The sequence below is a fragment of the Peromyscus maniculatus genome, chromosome X (assembly GCF_049852395.1).
Source record: "Peromyscus maniculatus bairdii isolate BWxNUB_F1_BW_parent chromosome X, HU_Pman_BW_mat_3.1, whole genome shotgun sequence".
Classification (NCBI taxonomy): domain Eukaryota; kingdom Metazoa; phylum Chordata; class Mammalia; order Rodentia; family Cricetidae; genus Peromyscus; species Peromyscus maniculatus.
In genome coordinates this window covers 92,017,087-92,037,097 of record NC_134875.1, presented here as the reverse complement: position 1 = coordinate 92,037,097, position 20,011 = coordinate 92,017,087, and the positions used below count along the sequence as shown (strand labels likewise).

The 20,011-nt window shown below is 37.4% G+C and overlaps 1 protein-coding gene across 1 annotated transcript in view; it reads right to left on the bottom strand.

The window, feature by feature from the left end:
* Nucleotides 1–20,011, bottom strand: part of Pola1 (DNA polymerase alpha 1, catalytic subunit) — a 332,579-nt gene that overhangs the window by 249,200 nt on the left and 63,368 nt on the right. The gene's annotated exons all lie outside the window — the stretch shown is intronic.

Here is a 20,011-nt window from a genome sequence, read left to right as displayed (position 1 = left end):
ACTTTGGACCATGGTCCTGGGTTGTCTATGAAAGCAAACTGAGCAGCCATGAGGAAGCAAGCCATGAAGCAGCACTCCTCCGCGGCCTCTCCAACTGTTCCGGCCTCCAGTTTCCTGGCCTGTTTTCCCTCTTAACAGACTACAATTATAAGCTGAAACAAACCCCTTCTTCCCCAGACTGCTTTTGCTCACGGGGCTTTATCACAGCAATAGATCCCTAACTAAGACATTACCTCATTTAAATCTTCAACAACCCCATTGGGCATTAAGTTATCCTTATTTAAAACAGGAACCTAAAGTCCTGCAGTGGTGGCGCACGCCCTTAATCCCAGCACTTGGGAGGCAGAAGCAGGTGGATCTCTGTGAGTTTGAGGCCAGCCTGGGCTACAGAGTGAGTTCCAGGACAAGCACCAAAACTACAGAAAGAAAGCCTGTCTCGGGAAAAAAAAAAAAAAAGGAAGCTGAGGCTCAGGGAGGTTAAACAGTTCATCACTAGTTCCAAAACATCCCAGGAAGTAGAGCCTGGACTCCAGCTCAACCCATCAGTTAACTTGTTCTACAATTCCTTTCCCTCACCCAAACTTCTCATCTCTTAGTGCAGCAATTCAGCTTCACACTCATGGCTCCCATCAAAGTGAAGGCATCTATTACACCTCTGTCCCTAATTTGATGGAAACTTTTCAAAGCAATCAACACTGCTTCTTTGTGACAACTGATCACTACCTACCTCCATGAAACATTCTTCCTTGACTTACAGAATACTACCTCTTCCTACCTTTAACCCTTCTCTGGCTAAATTTTTTGCAACTTTAATTATAAGTCCTCCCTCCACCACCACCACCACCAAGTTGTGGACCCTTATGCCTGAGTCCTACACCCACTTTTCTTTGTATTTTCCTCCCAAAATAATTTCATCAATCATTTCTCTCTACATATCCATGACTCCCAAACTTACACCCTGACACTACAAAATTAACATGTCCATTACAGAATGCAGTTAGTTAGGAGGAGTAATTTCTAACATTCTACAGCACAGTAGGGTAACTATGGTTGACAAGAATTAAGAGAATGTTCCAAACTACCTAGTAAAGAATTTTGATGTCCTCAACATAAACAAATGATAATTATCTACAGTATAGAGAATGTCAACAGTCCCGCCCTGATCAATATACATTATATACATGTACTGAAATGTCATGCTATACTCCACAAATATGTATAATTACTATGTCAATTAAAAATAACAGTATTTCTTAAAATTTCACATGTCCAAGGCCAAACTGCTCATTGTTCCTTTCCCTTGTCCTAAACTTGGTCATCTTCTAGTACTTCAGTAAAAGGTCCTACCAATTACCTGCAGAAAGCCAGGAGCTGACCTTCATATTCTATTCTACCCTAAAGTCTATATCCAATTCATTAAGCATTTGAAATTCATAATTTTTAGTTTAGAAATTAAAATTAACATTTCTACATTTCCCTTTCCTCCTCCCACCCCTCTTAGTATCCCCTTGCTCTCACAAATTTCTGGCCTCTTTTTGTTTGTTGTTACATATACATCCTCAAAGAAACATCTCTTTACAACAGAGACCATTACAGAAAACCACAATTTAAAATGCAGAAAACCAGACATTAGGTAGTACTCAGTCTCAACTGATATATCTATAGCTCAATTCTTGCACTTCAGGCTCAAAGAATATTGCAGAAAGATCGTAAGAGCTAGAAGAACAGGAAAGTTTGCTGAAAGATTATCTCTATAAATGTCAGAGAGGTTGGCTACAGTAGTGAAGTCTCATCAACATAGCTGCCTAAACAAGACCTGAACATCATTTTTACTGGGTGTTTTTCTCATCTCTCTTATATCCTTCTCCCCACTAACTGTTCTCACATCAGTGAAGTTACTAATGTATCTTGCATAGAATATTCTGGTAACAGCCTACTAATTAGTTTCTCCTCCACCAGTCTTTTTTTATATCAATTTTTATTTTATGTATATGTGTGCTTTGCCTGCATGTATGTCTGTAAAGCAATTACTTGCAGTGCTCACCAAGAAAAAGACATGGTATCCCCAGGAATTGGAGTTATAGATAGTAGTGAGCGACCATGTGGGTGCTGGGAATTGAACCTGGGTCCTCTCCAAGAGCAGCCAGTGCTCTTAACCACTGAGGCATCTCTCCAGCCCCTTACTTCACTACTTTTTTATTTAAAAATTTTCCTACAATATATTTTGCTGTGGGATGGTCTTTATGTCAAATTACTCTGATTGGTCAATAAATAAAACACTGATTGGCCAGTGGCCAGGCAGGAAGTAGGTGGGACAAGGAGAGAGGAGAATTCTGGGAAGCAGAAGGCTGGGGCAGAGGGACACTGCAGCCGCCGCCATGACCAGCAGCATGTGAAGACACTGGTAAGCCACCAGCCACGTGGCAAGGTACAGATTTATAGAAATGGGTTAATTTAAGATATAAGAACAGTTACAAAGAAGCCTGCCACGGCCACAGTTTGTATGCAATATAAGTCTCTGTGTTGACTTGGTTGGGTCTGAGCGGCTGTGGGACTGGCGGGTGACAAAGATTTGTCCTGACTGTGGGCAAGGCAGGAAAACTCTAGCTACAATATTTGATAATGTTGTCTCCTCCTCTTTCTCCCCCCACATCCACCGCATCTCTCTACCCACTCAACTTCATGCTCTCTCTCTTAAAAAATGAAAATCAAAACAAAAACTAAAATTAAAAAATGGCAAAAACAGAACAAAAAGCACACGCGAGCGGACACGGACACACGGGGACACACACACACACACACACACACACACACACACACACACACACACGTTTCATTTTGTGGTATCCAACTACTCCTGGGCATGGGTTCTGTCCTAGAGCATGGTTGATATACCCAGTGTCACTTCATTGGAGAACTCTGATTTTCTCTTTCCCAGAAGCTAAGCAGCTATTATTGTCAGTAACTTCTTGGTTAGAGGTGGGACTTTGTGTCTGCTATCTCTTCTTTGTGCTGGGATTTTGTCTGGTTTAAATCCATGTAGCTGTATATATATATGTACTTTCAGTCTCTGAGTTCATAATCAGTCCTGCTGTATCTGGAAGATACAGTATCCTTGGAGTCATTCACCACCTCTGGCTCTTACAATCTTCCTGCTTTCTCTTCCACATAGATCCCTGAACCTCAAGGTGAAAGTTTTGACAAAGACGTCCCATTTAGAGATGAGTGCTCCAAAGTCTCTCTCGATCTTTTTCTACACATTGTCCAGTGGTGGAACCGTGTGTTAATTCTCCTCTACTGCAAGAAGAAGCTTCTCTGATACTCCCCTCCACTCTTGACCCTCCAAAGCAGCCATACTTCCAATCCATCACAGGATCTCTGCACGTAGTATCTCTCATCAGGTAATGTTTGTTCCTAAAAAGTTTTACTTAGTTCACTTTGATCCACACTCTAAATCACAGCTCAAGTGCCCTGGGCTCAGGAATCCTCTAATTTCTCAATCAATGCCATGGGCCATTGCCATTAGCATTCATGTTCCTTTTCTTTGCATCTATTTTCTTCAGTGTGGCATAAATGAACATTTGACCAACTGATTAATGCTCTCACCTATCACAACAAAAACTCCCTGAGGACAAGATCTTGAATGCTTAAAATTTACCACTGTCTCTCCAACACTAGCACAAGTCTGTCACCTGGCAGGTGTTCAATGGCCTGCATGATTGCTTCCTTGGGTTTCCCAGAGAAACAAGACAATGAACTACACTAAAATAAAATACTTTGTACCTACAGCCTACTATAAAATAATCATCCTCACCTATCACCCACTGACAAGAGAAAATGCAGAGGCTGAATCACTTGTTCAAAGCCACACCATGTAGATTAGTGTGACACCCTAGATATCTATTCCAAGACTTCCTTGAGTGCATTTCTGTTTGGATTTTTGTGGCTTGTTTCTAGTCCCCCAAGCTCTTGATCTTGCTTTATTGAATTTTCAGCTCACGCCTATGGGTCACAAGCAATGTCATTTGTCTCCATTTCACCACTGATACACATTCAGTAAATATTATTTCAAAGCTGGGTGGCGGTGGCACATGCCTTTAATCCCAGCACTCAGGAGGCAGAGGCAGGCAGATCTCTGTGAGTTCGAGGCCAACCTGGGCTACAAAGTGAGTTCCAGGAAAGGCGCAAAGATACACAGAGAAACATTGTCAAAAAAAATACTGCTTCAAGCATTTCTAGCTATGGGACAAGAATGAGCAAATGAATTAAGTGTATCCATTTACTCTAAGTCCCCCTTCTAAAAACAAAATATTTTATTTTCCCAACCAGAACACCATTAAAGAAGAAATATCAAGATCATTTTTCCTATGATGAAATAATCAGCTGTCCATTGCATTGTGCCACAAAGTCCAGTGGAAATAGAACATGTACCCTACCCTGTGGACCAATGCTTAGATATATGACATGTGGCCTCAAGAACAATGTACATTATTAATAGCCTATGAGCATATCCCTCTTCCCAACTATCATCCTCTTCCTGGGAAAGACACACCACCCTCCTACACAGGGCTGAAAATGTAACCTGCTTCTATATTGGCAGGAGCAAGGGCCCCCGGAATAAATACAGACAAATGTCTGACAGTTCAAACTATGAAACAAACAATATCTTTGTTCCATTCCCATCCATAGTCAACATTTAGTATTAATGCAAATAAATTCCATCATTAGCCTCAAAAGACAAACTTTTATTTTAAGTGTAAAAAGGGCCAATAAAAATAGGTAATAGCTAACCCTAAATATATAAAAAAGTAGCCATGAAAAGAATTCTAAAGACAGCAAATAAGCCAGTTCTGGAAATCACTTGTGCTTTCCTGTTCTTTTAAAAATATGAACATGGACTCACGTTACTGTCACAGTCTACTCCATATTGTTTTTTCAAAGGGGAGGGGACGGTCGAAGGGAAATTTGAGATTTTGAGACTCAAATACATTAAAGTTTAAAAGGGATACAAGCCAATTCAATCACAAGAAGTAATAAAAAGGAAACAAGGACAGCTGTTAATTCAATATTAGCACTAAATTTCAAAGTAAGTATAAGATCTCAAAAAGAATGACCATATAGAGCCCAGGAAAGTCTGGCTTAAAAAAAAAAATCAAACCACTTCTATACATATACACACATACATATACACACATACACATACACACACACCAAAAAAAAAAAAAACACCTTTCTCCCTCCTTTCTAAAATTCTCAACTTACCAAACTCAGTTCACTGTAATTTAATACACTATTTATGATCTGGCAAAACAACACAGGCTCATACTGCCCAGTTAAATGTAATCTATTAGGGTCTGCTCAGTTGGCCAGTCTTGAGTTATAAACACAATAAGCTTGTTTTGTTAACATGAAGGTATCTTTAATGGGGCTGATTACACTATTGTGAAAAAGCAGTTAAAGTCACCGGATAGTACAGGCTGCCTAAAGTAGGTTCTTCCAAGGAGTAATAAACAGACGCTGTGTGGCTGAAGTACGGACAGAGTATAGTGACATCATGTACATTAAAGATGCAAGTACTCTGTCATATGACCCATTTGAGGGTGGGTCAGGGGAAAATCCTTAAGGTGATTTGGTGTTGCCATGTCATCCATAAATCTTACATGACAGATAAGGAAAGAAAAGCCTATAGGGAAACAGAAGTCAATATTTTGGATTTTTAGAAATCTTTTTATTTTATTGATTTAAATACAAGTTGTGAGAAGGAGAAGGGTGTGGGAGAGGAAAAGTTATGTCATTCCCTCTTTTCTAAAGAACAGTATTAGTCGGGAAATAGCCTACCCAGACTGACTATAGAAACAGACAATTAACTCGACACCAGTTTCCATGCCACTGGTGAACAGTGGTTAATAACTTCACACTTTCCTTTTTGTCTGTTAACAAGGATGGAATAGCACTTTTGAAATCATTACTGCACTGTCATCTTGGTTTGCTGCCAAAGGAAGGAGCTTTAGAACACCTGTCAAATAACACACAGCTTGTGAAAAAGAAACATGAACCAAAATAGGCTGATCTAAAATATTCACATATGCAGAAAATAGGATGAATTTAGGTTAACAGAGAGTCATTCGTTCTGAAGAAGGTTGGAGAAGAAAGGAAGAGATTTCCAAGGTCATGATCTATGTGATTCGAGTCAATGTAATGAAATATAATATCAGGAATCAATGACAATGACATATAGTCAGTCTGTTAGTTTTTCTCTCTTACCCATATCCACATTCCAAATGTTTTCTGTAATTCAAAGGTCAAAATATCATAGCAAAAATATTCAATTTGTGCCTTCTCAAATAAAACTACCTACTACAAATATACAAGGTACCCACTTTCTTATACTGAGTATCCTGGCTATTCTTATAAACTCAAAATAGGCTTAAATATCAGGATTCTACATAAAAACTGTATCACCTCCACATCAACCCATCTATAATTGCAGAAACACATAGATGAGCATGATCTAACAGTGAGGGCAAACAAGGATCCCTGTATGGGGCATGTAATAGGTAGGATACAAACACATGTAGAATGAAATCTAATAATCGAAAACCCACTATAGAGGTGGGAAAGGGTACAACTTTAAACTGAGAGTAGACAAACATTCATGAATGAAAGCCATGACAAATGATCCCAAAAGCCTGCAGAGGTCAACCCACAACTACAAAGCTAGGACCATGCATTCATGTAATGGAGCTGGGTGGCAGTGGGAAAGGGATCCTCCTTCTCTGATAAAGATACTGGCATATGAGGAGCGCAGGCTTGAATTCTTCAAAGCTCAGGACAGACAAATTATGAAAAACTTAACTAAATGCAAAAGAAATAAATGAGAAGGTTTCTAAGTGGTCTCCTTGATGAGGCCACCTTCTCTTACATTCACAAACCCAGCTCTACCTCACAGGTGACCTCAGTCAGATAAGGGTTGAGCCAGTCTTTCTCTTTTAAGTTGTCTCTAATATCCAGGTTGATATCACCAAAGTTTGTACCTTTAAAATTAAGGAATCACTAGAGGTGCTGATTTCTAATTGTTATTGACAAAAAAAAAAAAAAAAGAGAGAAGGTCATGCTGCATTTGTATTGACTCATTTTTTTCTTTGTTGGGCTACTTTGAAAGAAATACTCAGTGTTTTAAATCATAGGGATTGTTTTAAATTAGGCCTAAGAGTAACCCACTTATTTATTTTTATAAATGCAATGTTGTGTCATAAAATATCAGACACACACACACACACACACACACACACACACATATATATATATATAGGTTATGTTTAAGTGTATACTGTTTATGATGATTACAGTAAGTGTATATAAAAATACACTGGCTTTGTTGTTTGCAGTTATGGGCACTGAAAGGAGGGACGTGCATAAGCAAGGTGAACCTATGATCACTGAGCTACAACCACAGACATTTTGACTACTCTAATTTTTCTCGCTCTCTCTCTCTCACACAAATCTGTCATAATATAGACCAGCCTCTCATGAGGTGTTTCCAAAGCAGAGCTTCCTCTTCGCAATTTGATATTTAGCAGCATTACTTTCACCAATTTTTGATGGATCATTTTTAGAAATGATACATCAGGTAAACAAGCAAAAGAAGATGTTTAGAACAATATATCAATACAAATGATCTACAGTTAAGATACTACTTATTTAATGGCAGAGAATTATTTCTATAAAATTTAACTGACAAGTTTATGCTAAGGAGACTTGCACCTTATAGCATGTAAATTATCACAAATTCTGAACTAACTAGTAGAATACAAATAAATAAATCCTGATAGTGTATTATTTATTAACAGTTCTGGAGATGTGGAAAGAATTTAGAACTCAAACATCCCTAAAATGTGGCAATAAAAAGGTTCTCTGGAGCCGGGCAGCGCACACCTATAACCCCAGCACTCAGGAGGCAGAGCCAGGCGGATCTCTGTGAGTTCGAGTTCAGTCTGGTCTACAGAGCGAGATCCAGGACAGGCACCAAAACTACACAGAGAAACCCTGTCTTGAAACGCCTCCCCCCAAAAAATGTTTCTCTGGTTTTGAGTTTTATAATGTAAACAACTTCAAACCACTAAAAAGATACTATTTTTCTAACATATATCTGCAAAAATGCACTAAACCTTCATTTTAGCCCTCAAAGAAATTTTCATATTAACCTCATAATTTTTGGTTTTTTAAATCAAAGACTAGGCACAATACCACCTACCTGTTTATATTTAACAATATAGGGAGGCACTATAAGGCAGCCTGGGATACATATCAAATCTCAGACTAACATGTGCTAATTATAAGACTGTCACAAAATAAAAATAAAATTAGAATTAAAATGGGGACTGGCTTGGCAGTTAGGAGTTGATACTACTCTTAGAGAGGACATCAGTTTGGTACCCAGTACCCATGTAAGGTAACTCAAAATTGCCTGTTAACTCCAGGGAGATTTGACACCTCGTGCCTCTACTGGCACCTGTGCAAATGTATGCCCCACCCCCGAGCATGACACACACACACACACACACACACACAGTTACTTACAAATAAATCTTTTAAAAAGTCAAAATGGGCCGGGCGGTGGTGGCGCACGCCTTTAATCCCAGCACTCAGGAGACAGAGCCAGGTGGATCTCTGTGAGTTTGAGGCCAGCCTGGGCTACCAAGTGAGTTCCAGGAAAGGCGCAAAGCTACGCAGAGAAACCCTGTCTCGGAAAAAAAAAAAAAGTCAAAATGGTAGCAAGAATATCAAAAGGAGTCTCTATTACAATTCTGAAGAGAGTAAGAACTCTTCCTCCCACCACCTATAGTTTCCATGGGTCTGGTCTGACAAGAAGATGCCTTGATCTGCTGTATTCTAGGTGATAAAACACATAATTTTAAGGCTATAGTTTCACGTCAAGCTGTATTTAAAGAGTGAAGAAATAAAAGAACCTACAGTTCTTTATAATTTCACATCTAGGTCCTCTTTGAAAATTTCTTAAATGCAATGCATTCACTTCCTACAAAATTTATACATATGCACAGAAACAAATGTTTTTGTAAAACTTCAGAATTTATAAACCTGCCTTTTATTCTACTTGAGAAGTTTTCATATGGTCATTTAAAAGAACCTCAGCATCTGTAATTTCTTGACCACAAGACTGTTTTTCTTCCTTTTTAATACCTTCAGTATAATTTCTTGTATTTTCACCAATCATGACTGATAATGTTTGAAATGAGTCACTCTTATATTACAAAAAATTATCTTTTGCCACAAAAGATGGCAAAATTTTTCTGTAAAGTGATGAATAATATATTTCAGGCTTTGTGACAATTACTCAATTCCAAAGTTTGATATAAATATAGTCAAAGATAAATGGGTATGACTGTGCCCCAATAATACTTTATTTTAAAAAAAAAATAGACAAATAGGTCTGCCAGTCCCTAGAACAGAGAAACAAAGAAGAAACCAGACTAATGTAATAAGATCCCTAAGTTATACTCTTCCTCAAAACAATCTCTAGAAAGACTAAAGATGGAAATAAAAAAATCCAAGTTTTGTAATATTTAGAAGAAAATAGGACAATATTTGTCATTGGAGGAGAAAAATGTATTTTCAGAATAAGCTTACAAAATGTAAAGAGGAAAAAATATCAAATATGGTGTAAAAAAGTACACATTTCTTCACAATAAAAGATCATAAAAAGGCACAAGAATAATCCAGACTAATTTTAATATAAATAAGCAAGTAAGATTCAGTTTCTGAATACATAAGGAACAGTTAGAGACCTACAATGCAACAAATAAGACAGGTATGTTCATCTAGGCAACTCAATAAAAAAAAAAGTAGAAGAGTTAATAAACCTTCATGAGACTCAATTTAACTCCTAATTAAGGAAACAAAAATTAAAATCACATGATAATAGTTAACACTAATGAGACTGGCATAAAATAAAAATTCTATCTAGGTCTGGTAGCACAACTCTATAATTCTAGTGCTTAGGAGGCTAAGGTAAGAGGATGGCAATTTCAAGATTGCCCTGGGAAATACGGCAAAAATGAAGTAGCCTGGGCTACCCGGAGAGACCCAGTAACAAAACCAAACAAACAAAAAACCCACCCAAGTAATAGCAAGCATTGACAAGAACACGGAATAATGAGGATTACGTGAGTATATTTACAAATACGTGGTAAGTACAAAACCCTTCAAAAATAGACAATAAATTTAAGAGGCAAAACAATATATCAACCTCTAGATTAGCATCTGAATCTGTGACTGAGGAGGAATTGTGTGTTGTGGCTCTTGCCAAAGATGTGAACTTAGTTAGCTATTTGACAGAATTTAGCTTATTATGGTAAATTAAATCTTACACATGTCACATTATCTACTAAACACTGCTTGTAACAGGAAAAAAAATACAAGAGATGAGAACTTGTAAATTCAAAATCTAGGATAAAGCTAAGACAGTGATAGTATAACAAACTTTTAATCCAAATACCAAGAAAGCAGAGGCAGGAGATAGCCAATCTAGGCTGAATAGTAAGTACAGCTTCCTTGAGCTACATAGCAATATCCTGTCTGAAAAAAGTGAGGAGAAGGGCCATTGACAAAATTTAACACCCCTTAATGATAAAAGTCCTGGAGAGATCAGGGATGCAAGGGACATACCTAAACATAATAAAGGCAGTTAACAGGAAGCCCATGGCCAACATCAACTTAAACGGAGAGAAACTCAAAGCAATTCCACTAAAATCAGGAATAAAACATGGTTTTCCACTCTCTCCATATGTATTCAATATAGTACTTGAAGTCTTAGCTAGAGAAATAAGACAACTGAAGAAAATCAAGGGGATATAAATTGGAAAGGAAGAAATCAAAGTATCACTATTTGCAGATGATATATACATAAGTGCCCCTAAAAATTCCACCAGGCAACTCCTACAACTGATAAACACTTTCAGCAACGTAGCTGGATAAAAAATTAACTCAAAAAAATCAGTAGCCCTCCTATATAAAAAGGACAAATGGCCTGAGAAGGAAATCAGAAAAACAACAAAATAGCCACAAATAATATAAAATATCTTGAGGTAACTCTAACAAAACAAGTGAAAGACTTCTACAATGAAAACTTTTTCAATGAAGACATTGAAGAAACTAAAGGAAATATCAGTAGATGGAAAGGTCTCCCAAGCTCATGGATCAGTAGGATCAATATAGTAAAAGTAGCCACCTTACCAAAAGCAATCTACAAATTCAATGTAATTCTCATCAAAACTCCAACACAATTCTTCACAGACCTTGAAAGGTCAATTGTCAAATTCATATGGAAAAACAAAAAACCCAGAATAGCTAAAACAATCCTGAATGACAAAAGGACTACTCAAGTATCACAATCCCCAACCTCAAATTATACTACAGAACCACAGTAATAAAAACTGCATGGAATTGGCACAAAAACAGTCATGTTGATCTATGAAATCGAATTGAAGACCCAAACATAAATCCACACATATAGACACCTTATTGTTTATAAAAAAGACAGAAATAGACACAGGAAAAATGACAGCATCTTCAGCAAATGGTACTGGTCAAACTGGACGTTTACACGTAGAAAAATGTAAATAGACCTATACTTATCGCCTTGCACAAAACTCAAGTGGATCAAAGACCTCAACATGAAACCAGATACATTGAACCTGATAGAAGAGAAAACAGCCTTGAACTCACTGGCACAAGAAAAGACTTTCTGATAGAACACCATTAACACCAGCACTAAGATCAACAATAAATGGAACCTCATGAAACTGAGAAGCTTCTGCACCACAAAGGACACTGTCATTCAGACAAAGTGGCAGCCTACAGGATGGGAAAAGATTTTTTTTTTACCAACTACACATCCTATAGAAGGCTAATATTCAAAATATATAAAGAACACCAAAAACTAAGTATCAAAAAAATTACACAATTAAAAAATCGGGTATAGATCTAAACAAAGAACTTTCAAAGAAAACTCAAATGGCTGAGAAATGCTTAAAGAAATATTCAAAAACTACTGTGAGATTTCTTCTTACACCAGTGAGAATGGCCAAGATCAATAACATAAGTGACAGCTCACATTGGTGAGGATGTGCAAGTAAGGGGAATAATACTCATTCATTGCTGACAAAAGTATAAACTTATACAGCCACTACAGAAATCAGTGTGGTGGTTCCTCAGTAAGATGGGAATTGATCTATTTTAAGATCAAGCTATACAACTCTTTGGCATATACCCAAAGAATGTTTCATTCTACCACAGAGACACTTGGTCACTGCTGCTCTATTCATAACGGCCAGAAACTATAAACAGTCTAGATGTCTATCAACAGAAGAATGGATAAACAAAACCTGGTATATTTACACAATGGAGTATTATTCAGCCATTAAAAATGAAATTTGTAGGTAAATGGATGGAACTAGAAAAAAAGTCATCTTGAGTAAGATAACCCGAACCCAGAAAGACAAATATGATATATATCCACTTATACAGGGATATTAACTGTTGTCAATGATAAATGACAAAGCTACAATCTGTAGAACCAGAGGTTAGGTATAGAGTAAGGGACTGAGCAGGGTGAGGGAGAGAGATCTCCCTAGGAAAGGGATGAATGGGGGGGGGGAGGCCTGGAATTGGAGGATCAAATGAAGACGGGGAGAGAAGGGAGAGACAAGGGAAAAAATAATGAGGGTCAGCTAAAATTAAGGGCCATTTGATGGATCCTATGGAAATATAATACAGTAAAAAGTTTCTAAAATACAAACATATATGAAGGCTATCTAAATCACTAAATAATGGAGACAGAGCTCCAACTGATCACTTGTCATCAAATGAAGCCTCCAGTCTGATATTGGGTTACATCTAATTGAATTGTTGGTCAAAGGGTTCCCCTGGGAACCCCAAACAACCCACACTTTTGCCAAGACTATAGGTTGCTCTCCATAAACTGATGGCAAAGCCCTAATGCTGAAGACAACACCTATATAACTCATTGAACATGGAGAAGTTGAACTGATGCCTACAAGGAGCCTTTACCCACAGGTGTTAGCATCTTTGGTACAGGAAGGTACTCTGGACACTACCAAAAGAGAAATGTAAACACCAACCCAGCCACAAAACCCTTGATTTACAATGGTGTCCTGCCTGCAAGATAAGCTAGTGCAATGACTGCACAAAGCTTGTGGGAGTAACCAACCAATATCTGAGTTTACTTAGGACCACTCCACAAGATGGAACCTATACCTGACACTGCTTGGATAAACAAGAACCTGACATTAGATAGCCCAGGGATCTAAGGTAAAACCAAATACTACTGTTCTAAAAATAAAAAAAATAAAATAAACAAAAAAAAACATAGCAAGAAAGTGACTCCTGATGACATCCTGTTAGATGCCTTGCTCAGCCATCATAAGAGAAGATTCTTTCTGACAACATCTATCTGTACGTGTAGAACAGTGCCTTCCTCAGCCATCATCAGAGAAGCTTCCTCCTGTAGCAGATAGGAACAGACACAAAGACCCACAGCCAGACAATATGCAGAGAGTGAGAGACACTCAGCCCTATATGGGATGTTGCCATTAAATTCCTCCCCTGAGGTCTCAGGGAACCCTGGGCAATAGGAGGTGGAGAGAATGTAAGAGCCAGAGGGGATGGAAGACACCAAGAAAACAAGTCCCAGCTGGGAGAAGGTAGCTCACTGCTTTAATCCCAGCACTCGGGAGACAGAGCCAGGCAGATCTCTGTGAGTTCGAGGCCAGCCTGGGCTACAGAGCGAGCTCCAGGACAGGCACCAAAACTGCACAGAGAAACCCTGTTTCATGGGGAAAAAAGAAAAGAAAAGAAGAGAAGAGGGGAGGGGAGGGGAGGGGAGGGGAGGGGGGAGGGGAGGGGAGGGGAGGGGAGGGGAGGGGAGGGGAGGGGAGGAGAGGAGAGGAGAGGAGAGGAGAGGAGAGGAGAGGAGAGGAGAGGAGAGGAGAGGAGAGGAGAGGAGAGGAGAGGAGAGGAGAGGAGAGGAGAGGAGAGGAGAGAAAAAAAGAGAAAACAAGTCCCTCTAAATCGACATAACCAACACACACGTGAACTCACAGAGGTTGTGGCAGCATGCACAGGGCCTGCACAGGGCTGCACAAGATAGTGTACAAGAGCTGAAAGAAGTGGACACAAACCCCATCCTTAACCCAGAAGCTATCTCCAATTGATAAACACTCCTGAGTGAAATTTTACTCCAAGGGAGTCTCACTGGGGAAACAAACTACTCTTTAAGGATAGGCTACGTGCCCAGCAGTAGATGACCAACAGAGAACGAACTCAGTGGCATCCATCTGGGGTGGCTGGCTTACAGTTTCAGAGGTTCAGTCCATTATCGTCATGACAGGGAGCATGGCGGCATACAGGCAAATGGTGGTAGAGCTGACAGTGCTACATCTTGCAGGCAACAGGAAGTCAACTGACTGTCACACTGAGGGAAGCCTGAGCAAAAGAGACCTCACAGCCCGGCCCCACAGTGACACACTTCCTCCAACAAGGCCACATCTCCTAATAGTACCACTCTCTTTGGGGGCCATTTTCTTTCAGACCATCACATTTCACTCCCTGGTCCCCAAGAGCTTGTAGCCACATCATAAGGCAAAAAATGAGTTCAGTCCAACCTCAAAAGCCCCCATAGTCTATCACAGTCTCAAACTTATTTCAAAGTCCAAAGTTCAAAGTCTCTTCTGAGATTCATGCATTCTTTTAACTGTAATCCTCTATAAAATCAAAATCAAAAAACAGATCACATATTTCCAACATATAATGACATAGAGTATACATTACCATAACAAAGCGTAGGGAAGGGAGCATAGTGAGGAAATACTGGGCCAAAGCAAAACCAAAACCCAGGAGAGATACAAACAGGGAGTGGAACCAGCCCAAGAGAGAAAAGTATGTTGCAGTCAACAAAGCTAAAAGGAGTTGGAGATCTGAAGAGCATTTTAACATCAGACATGGAGATGCAGAGTTGGGAGGTCCCTTGTCTCATAATGAGGCTTATGTTAGGGCTTTTCCCCCTTTTGTTCCTCTCTTTTTCCTCTACAGTTCCTTTGTGTATATATTATGGCTTCCAGTTTAGTGTTTTTATTGGATTCCCAAGTACACAAACAAGTGGGTTTCTGTGTCTATATCTATTTCTTGTGCTCTTTTCCTGTTTATTCCTTTTTGTCCTATTCCAATGTGTTAGTTTTTGTTTTATTATATCATATAAAATTTATTATATCATATGAAAATTCTATTTTCAATAAAAGGAAAAAAGTGGAGGGGGGACAATGAGAGCACATAAAATATATTTTGCTGTATTTATTCACTAAATGTTATAGAATAGTTAACATAAATAAATCATATCTAAAAATGTACCAAAATGGATAAATTTAAATTGTGATATACAGAGCAAAATCTGTCCTGATGCTTTTTTTCCAAACTATAAAAGAATAAACAAGTAACATGAATACTAAAAAAATTCAAATGTACCAAATATGAACATGAACACACACACACACACACACACACACACACACACACCAATAATTATAAAAGGGGAAAGACAGGTGAAGCAGGAAAAAAAACAACTGTACAATTACCACTGGGAAAAAAAAAGGAAGAGAGGAGAGTCTCTAGCCATTTCTATATTTTGTTCTGTTAAGTTAAAACAAAACTGGATATTTTTCATGAAGTAATATTGGAAAACTGAAATATTCACTTACTTCCAAGTACAGACAAAGGACTCTTAACAATTCAAAGCTCCTCTTTCATCACTGACAGCAACAAAGGCAAGAGCTTTCTGCCAGTGCCATTCCCAAAGACTCCTCACTAGTAGCACTCTCTCATCACCAAGACAATCTCAGACAGCCAAGTCTAGAGCGTAATGTTTGCATGCAATGATTTGGATACATTTTCTAAACTGCACAGATTTCAGTTCTGAACACAACTGAAAACCAGATCTTCTAAAACTACTTGGGAAAACAGGCTGGCAATGACTCATTTCAACCTACAGGACAGTAAAATGAAAATGGATGGTCTACTCCTGAACACTGTATTTGAAATTGGAATCAGAAATCCAGACCAAAAATTATTTCCTCAAGAACACAAATATAACAGAAGGCAAAAACAAATCAATAATATTATCAGTAAATACAGATTATTTTATAAGGACAAATATCTCTATTATGTTAAAGATTATACAATGAGTGTGCTTAAAAATCATTAAAAAATGTTTTAAATTTCTCAATTTAAGAAAAAAACATATTGAGAGGAAAAATCATATAACAAAACATTTCTAATTTTCTTTCAAGTCACCTGTTACTAAGAAAGTTATGTGTCTCCATGATCAGAGATATGATTTATCCACCCAATGGAAGAATTAGGTTACTATGATAAATTAAATGATTGTTTTCATCAATAAAACTTACAATGCAAAAATCATCATTTTAAACACTAAATCTATTGGACTATTACAATCCTTTGGGCCAATTTTAAGCTTTATTCAGTATTCTCAAAGTGGTAAAAATCTAAAATATGAACATATTTAAGTCACTAAATGCTCTTCACATTATTGTTCACCGAATAATATCTTTAATTGATTAATGATCTTAGGGTGTCTATCGCCATCTAGTGAACAATCACTTCAATTACTACACCAGACACTTGACATTTGATAGTTGTCTTCATGGTTTAAATATTTGTTTGTGCCCACTCAGTGTTACCCACGCTGGCTTATCCAATTTCTTTTTTATGCCTCTTTATGCACACATTGAGAATAAAAACAAATACAGATGATATTGCTACAGATTAACTTCTAAGTGTCTATAAATGAAGTTTCTATTTCTTCTCTGGAAATGCTCATTTAATTATTTTTAAATAACTTGTATAATGTGAGGTTCCTACGTAAGATTCCTTCAACAGTAACTAATTCCTCTATCATCAAGCAATTAAAAATTACAGGATAGTTGAAGTATGAAATGATGAAGTATGAAAGATCACACCTACAAAAAGACAATATTGATGCCCATTTGACATTTTTCACTTTTATTATAAACCTGTTTTTAAAAGTACAATTAGTAATTACTTGAGTATTCTAACAGCCATAATCCACATTTGATTACAGAAATCATTAGGTCACCAGAGCCAAATCTGCATGATCTCAACAAAACTCAGGACATACAAAATCTACTTAAAAAATACACACGGAGGACATTAAGGCCATACCAAAATGCAAAATTTCATGCCTCCTCGGACTGTGCATTAATCCATATCCAAATAAAAACTCTTAGAATCTTTTCAAAAGTATGTCACCAGGTTCCCTTCTCATTTCTATTTGAACTTTAATTTTAAACAGGAAGTTTAAATGCCAAAAAAACTTGGAAGATCTTCAGGTTATTGTATTACTTTGTCTACTCTACCTTAGAACCAAACCCCCAGTTTAGTAAGCTGCAAAAGTATTCTAAAATCTCAACTTTACCCCTCCAACCACTTTAATAATTAAGAAATGCTAGACAGGTGTATGCCTGCAATTAATTATAGGACCTAAGAGTCTTCTCTTGGGTTGAAGGTCAGCCTGTGGTATGTGGTTATATACTGTCTCAAAACAACAATGAAAATCCTTAAAAACAACAGATTCCACCACATATAGGAAAATGATAGCAAAACCAAACATAGATTATCACTAGACTATATTCATCTGTCAGTGCTAATAATTACTACCCATAGTTTAACAATCATTTTTATTTTAGTAAATTAACTTCTGAGATCTTTGGATCTGCCAAACTAAGAGTTGCAGAGGGTAGGTCTAGTCTGAACTTACCGCTTCTCATTAACTTCACATTAAAGACATAACTACAACAGAAGGTATTGTGCATAGGAAGAAACACAGATGAAAAGGGGAAAGGAGAAAGAAGAAACTAAGAATTTGAATCCCATGATTATTTCTAGATTTGTCTAAAATTCTTCTTTACTGAAGTGAGCAGGGAGGTTTTATATTTTACTTAAGATATATAATCACAATATTTTATTGAAAAAGTAAAAATTTAGCTTAGTTCTGTTATTGATATATGTTAATCAACAAAAAAGTAAAACTTGAGTTTAAATTCCCTATTAAAAATCCAGCGAAAAGAAAATACTGCCCTTAAAATACAATGGATTAGGGGAGTAGGAGAGATCATTGGACAAATTTGGGGCTTATCATTATCAACAGTGCCCTTTTAAGCTTGTGGATTTCTGAGCCAATGTAGAAAATGTAACAACAGGGATTTCTCAACAGCAAGAGGCACTCTCCAAGGGAGTAAATTGTCAACTATTGCCTCTCGTGAGAAACTTAAGAGTAACCTTGAGCCAATCTCAATAGTCAACCTATGTATTATCACCCAGTTGGGGCATAGTGAGTGCATTTCCTAATACAAAAATAAGATGGTATTCTATCAGAAGCCACTGGATACATATACAGAAATAAAATTTAAATAATTTTGAGGTAAACTTAGCCTAAGAATCTGAAAACATCTTTCTCTCACTTCAACTAGCCCCTAACAATATCTATATATTTCTCATGTAAAAAAGAAAATAAAAAGTTCATGTTCTACAATAGATACTGAAAAGAATGACTGTCTAGGAATAAGGTAGAAGACAAAGCCGAACTACAGTTGCAAAGCTATCCTCTAATGGTGAACCCGAATGCAGTAAAAGACTTGGAATGAGGAAGATACAGATCAATTCAAGGTAGCCACTTGTTCTCCTTACCTCCCCAGCCTCAGATTCCTCCTCTACAAACAGAATGCTATGATATGTCCAAGGACTCTTGAGTAGTTTTGATATAATAATGCACAAAACAGCTCTTCACACACCATCATTATTTAATACATGCTTTGCCCTTCCCCTCTGTGTCCTAACCCACATCTCTGAGATAAAGCTACAAGAGAAAAGTGACTTGAAAGATCGTGATGTTTGTTTCATGTCTGAACTGGATATATACTGGCCAATATTGTAATCACTCTCCACATGTTAGCTATTCACGTTTAAATTCATTTTAATTACAACTAAATAGATGTAAAAATCCAGTTCCTCATCTAATCAGGAATAACCAAATACAAATGTTCACCAGTCACTTGTGGCTAGAGGCTATTATATATGGATAGGACAGATAAAAATCATTCTCTTAAGCAAACATTGTCCTGAAAGTGCCAAGTAACAAGCATTTTAAGCTTTGCAGGCTACATTAAGACTTTATCCTGACTAATCAACTCTACCAGGGAAATAAATGAGCTCGTCTCCATTTTAATAAAACCTTAGATATAAAACACAGATAACAGGTTGGATTTTGCCTATAAGCCAGTTTGCCAATCACCAATCTAGAACATTCTAAGTCCAGATGTCCAGTATGAGCACTATGAACTATGTTTACAACTAAGAAGCCTTAAATTCAATGAAAGAAAACAGTATCTTAGTGTATTTGACTGAATTCAATATTTAATATTTAAAAAGTATAGGCTTTTATAGATTATAAAAATAGAAATCTCTACACAAAGCATTAAAGTAAGTGAACTTAAAATGTTCATAAAGTGAAAAGTACATAATGGTAATTGGTCTATCATCCTCAAGTCAGTATGTAACTCCAGCTGTGACATAACACTAGAATTCTGGATTCATATGCCCAACAACCTACTGAAAATGCCTAGAGATCTATTACTCAAAGGCAACACATAGAAGACAGAGTTCTTGATCCCTCTGTCTGTTTTCTCCCTCTTAATAAAAATAAAAGGCTTCACTTGCTATTCTCTTGATTTCTACCTTTCTCTCATATTACACATTAAACTAGTCCAATCTGAACCTAAGCTAACCTCCAAACATTGTCAAGGTCACCACCATCTTAATTATCTGAAGAAAGTTACTTCTACCATATTCATCCTAGACCATATTCATCTTAGACGGTGTTATA